We start from the raw sequence: 5,000 nt of genomic DNA on the forward strand, positions 1-5,000 counted from the left end.
ATCGAAGTCTGTGGTGAGAATGTGCTCGCCTCCCCTGTCGGATTTCATTTCAGGCCGAGACTTGAGAACGAGAATTTAGAACGATTCGTGGTAGGGGAGAGCGATTTTCGACGGTCTCGCTGCAAAATAATAATCGTTGTGGTTCGTTGACCTCGGCAGTGAATGATTTCTTTGGTGGCTTGTCGACTGGGATGGGGCATAGGCTAGCCACGTAGAGAAAGGCAATATAAATAGTTCTAACCAGAAAAGAAGCCCAACTTGATATACGTATATATATATATATATATATATATATATATATATATATATATAAATATATATATAAAATATATATATATATATATGAAATAAATGTATGTATATATATATAAAATATATATATATATATATATATATATATATATATATATATATATATATATATATATATATATATATATGCATATATATGTGTTTATATATATATGCGTATATATATATATATATATATATAATGCATGTCGTTGAGCATGAAAGCCTTAAATTGATGCATGTCGGAAAACGAACCAAACCAAAGTCAAAACCAAACACCCTAACAGTTCGGATTGACGAATACCAAAATCCACTGGGAACTGATAAATATTGGCAAAATCCCCATAAAGCTAATTAAGAATAAAACAAGCAGACAAACAAAAGCCGAAAAAGGAGCTGAGCGCCGGATGACCATAAAACATTCCATGAAGGCTAAATGAACGCTGTTAGACTAAATCCAGTCGGCGAGAGGTGATGAATCGCATTCCGAGCGCCCTCCTCCATTTTGTAGGTCGCGGGGCTCAAAAGGTCAAATTTGTTTGTACAAAAAAAGAATAATGAGACCGGAAGTTAACGCCAATTTGTCACGTTTATGACTGGGATTAGTGTAATTGGGGTATCCGTTATTCTTAAGCTGCTAAAAGTGCTTCTTGTTTTTTTAATTTCATTTCATTTTTTGTCAGTTATAAAGGTAACATTTTATTTTTCAGCGCTCTTACGCTTTTATATTTTCTTATGGAGCTGGACGGAATGAGTTCAGATAATAATTCCACATTTTGACTTCTATATTAATAAAACGACTATTTTTAAAGATAATAAAAAAGTATTACAAGTGGTTTTTCATGTCAAGGGAAGGTCACGAACTAAAAGAAATTATTTTATTCATATCAAAACTACAGAATTCTTGTCAAGCGAGTGGGATGATTAAGAGTGGGATTACAATACTTTTTGTATTAAAATAAAATTAGTCGACTGCTGAAATATATGTTGCATTAAGTTGGTACGACATGAATTGCAGTAAGCAGATTACGACAACATTGATAAGAATATTTTCAAGTGCAACAGACTTAAGTGACATTTTCAAGACCAGTTGCGAAATTATGTATATTATTCCTATTTAGTAATATTGAATGTAATTTCGCTTTTGCATCCCTGGTAGAAATGTAAAGTTATCTATAAATTCTTTATTTTTGTAATGGAATAACTTTGCCGAGAACATGAAAACGGATTGAGTTATCAGTATCTCCAGTACTGCAAAATTTTCAATCTCTAGGACGAAAAACGAAAATATGAATTTGTCAGTAACATTAGGCGGTAATTATAATTCAGTTGGTTTTAGCTGCAAGGAGTTAGTAAAACTTTAGATATGATTGAGTAAAACACTGCATACGCCCAAAAACACACCGAGGAAGTGAATTATGTATGTATATGTACAGTACGTTTGGGCTAGCAACCTTACCCCAAAAGGCTTAAAAAAAAAAAAAAAAAAAAAAAAAGAAAGAAACAAAAAAAAAAATATATATATATATATATATATATATATATATATATATCTCACCGTATTGTGTTTCTTGGGTATGAACATAAGGATTCCTCTTAATGTATTTGATTTGTAAAACGGAATGTATATATTTTTATATATGCAATTTCGTTTTAAATAATCACGTATGTATATATATACATACTTTTTCTATATATATAAATATATATGTATATATATATATTATATATATATATATATATATATATATATATATATATATATATATATATATATATATATATATATATATATATATATATAAAGAAAGTATGCACCAGGACTGCGAATACCGGTGGTGTCCATCAATCGAAGCGTGAAGCGTAAACAATAAACAATATAACCAAGTGAAATAAACAACTCGAGCCTTTTGAATGCAAGCGGATTTCCATTGCAAATGTAATATTCACAGTAGTCGCAAAACCAATACATTATCCCGCGGAGCAATTGGGAGGAGGGAACAATGGCCAATTTCTTCCGCGCTCTGATAGATAAATAATTGACTGGGGACAGGAGAAGAGAGTGTTTGGTGTTTGTTTCCAAGGGGTCTTACTCCTTGTTTGTTCGTAAGTTTTGCTTAGATATTATGATTTCTGAAATATGAACATTAGAAGTCCCAGACGTGATTTATGACACAATTTCCATACCTGCTCTTCTCTCTCTCTCTCTCTCTCTCTCTCTCTCTCTCTCTCTCTCTCTCTAGATAGATAGATAGATAGATAGATAGATAGATAGATAGATAGATAGATAGAAGTCCTTCATGGAATTTCGATTTTTATTTGCATAAGAAACGAAGTCATTAGAATGAACGAAAAAGAAAAACTAATAATAATGATAGCTATTGTAATACTACTAAAAATAATAACAATTTACGGGAGAAAAGAGAAAAGAGACAGTGATAATAATAATAATAATAATAATAATAATAATAATAATAATAATGATAATATCTGGCAATACCCATAGTGAAAATCATACATTTTAACCAACCGGCACAGAATTAAAAGATGTCTGTTTCGCTGAAAAAATCCAATTTCCTTTCGTCTTTCCATCCTACCGCCTCTTCAGTTGGTTTCATTAATGCCCACAGAATGAAGATTCCTGTTTTGAAAAAAAAAAAAAATAAAATAAAAAATAAAAAAAATAGAAATAAAAAAATGAGTTTCCTTTTCTCTTTTATGCTTTCCATCCTGTCGCTTCTTCATTTGATTTCATTAATGCCCACAGAATGAAAAGACTTCTGTTTTGCAAAAAAAAAAAAATAAATAAAAATAAAAAAAATAAAATAAATAAAAAAAATAAAAAATAAAGAAAGACAAATAAAAGTTTCCTTTTCTCTTTTATGCTTCCCATTCTATCGATTCTTCAGGTGGTTTCATTAATGTCCACAGAATGAAAAGACTACTGTTAAAATAAATAAATAAATAAATAAAAAAAAAAAAAAATAAAAATAAAGAAAATAAATAAAAGTTTTCTTTTGTCTTTTATGCTTTCCATTATATCGTCTCTTCAGTTGGTTTCATTGATGCCCACGGAATGAAAAGACTTCTGTTTTGCAAAAAAAAAAAAAAATAAATAAATAAATAAAATAGATAAATAAAAATAGAAAAATAAAAAATAAGGAAAATAAATAAAAGTTTCCTTTTCTCTTTTTTATGCTTTGCGTCGTATGGCCTCCTCAGTTCTTTTCATTAATGCCCACGGGATGAAAAGACTTCCGGTTTGGCAAAACAGGAAAAAAAGTAAAACAAGTAAAAGGTTAACTTTCTCTTTTATGCTTTCCATCCTATCGATTCTTCAGTTGGTTTCATTAATGGGAACAGAATAAAAAGACTTCTGTTGTGCAAAAAAAAAGATAAATAAATAGATAGATAAAAAACAACGAAAATCAATAAAAGTTTCCTTTTCTCTTTTATGCTTTCCGTCCTATCGATTCTTCAGGTGGTTTCATTAATGCCCACAGAATGAAAAGACTTCTGTTTTGAAAAAAATAAATAAATAAATAAATAAATAAATAAATAAATAAACAACGAAAATCAATAAAAATTTCCTTTTCTCTTGTATGCTTTCCATCATATTGTCTCTTCAGTTGGTTTTATTAATGCCCACAGAATGAAAAGACTTCTGTTTTGCCCCCCCAAAAAAAATAAAAATAAAAATAAAAAAAGTAAAAACAGCGAAAATAAATAAAAGTTTCCTTTTCTCTTTTATGCTTTCTATCCTGTCGCTTCATTACTGCTCACAGAATGAAAAGACTGCTGTTTTGCAAAAAATAAATAAATAAATAAATAAATAAAAAAAATAAAGAAAGACAAATAAAAGTTTCCTTTTCTCTTTTATGCTTTCCATTCTATCGCTTCTTAAGAGCCATTCTAAGCAACCCAGCGTCGTTTAGCTTGACCATTGTGGAGCTGAGTGGATGTTGGGAGGAGAATTTCACTTAGTCATTATTATCTTTTGGCATCACTTCTGTCGGCTGGGACGAAGGGGGGAACTTAACGTAAAAATTAACGCAATGACAACAAAAACTTTTGGGTTTTATCCTACAGTTGTAATGTGTTAATCAATTCGTTGTTGTGACAAATTATATTCTTTATTGCCTTAATTCTAATAAAACCATAATATTAGATTTTGTTTTTGTGTATACTTTTTTAGTTTTCTGTAAAAGAAAACTATTGTGCCGGCTTTGTCTGTCCGTCCGCACTTTTTTCTGTCAGCCCTCAGATCTTAAAAACTACTGAGGCTAGAGGGCTGCAAATTGGTATGTTGATCATTTACTCTCCACTCATCAAACATACCAAATAGTATCCCTCTATCCTCAGTAGTCTTTATTTTATTCAAGGCTAAAGTTAGCCATAATCGTGCTTCTGGCAACGCTGTATGATAGGCCACCACCGTGCCGTTTTTAAAGTTTCATGGGCCGCGGCTCATACAGCATTTTACCGAGACCATCGAAAGACAGATCTATTTTCGGTGGCCTTGATCATACGCTGTAGCGGCTGTTCAGAAAACTTCGGCGCATTTTTTACTTGTTTTATTGTTGATATCTGTGGCCATTTTATCTCATAGTTCTAAATGTGGCAGCTACGTATTCTATAGAATTATATTTAAAAAATAAGACTTATTCTTCCTCGGCCAAACATGGGAAAGGATATTGCAACTAGGTTAC

Source organism: Macrobrachium rosenbergii, chromosome 51 (assembly GCF_040412425.1).
Source record: "Macrobrachium rosenbergii isolate ZJJX-2024 chromosome 51, ASM4041242v1, whole genome shotgun sequence".
In the NCBI taxonomy this organism is placed as follows: Eukaryota; Metazoa; Arthropoda; class Malacostraca; order Decapoda; family Palaemonidae; genus Macrobrachium; species Macrobrachium rosenbergii.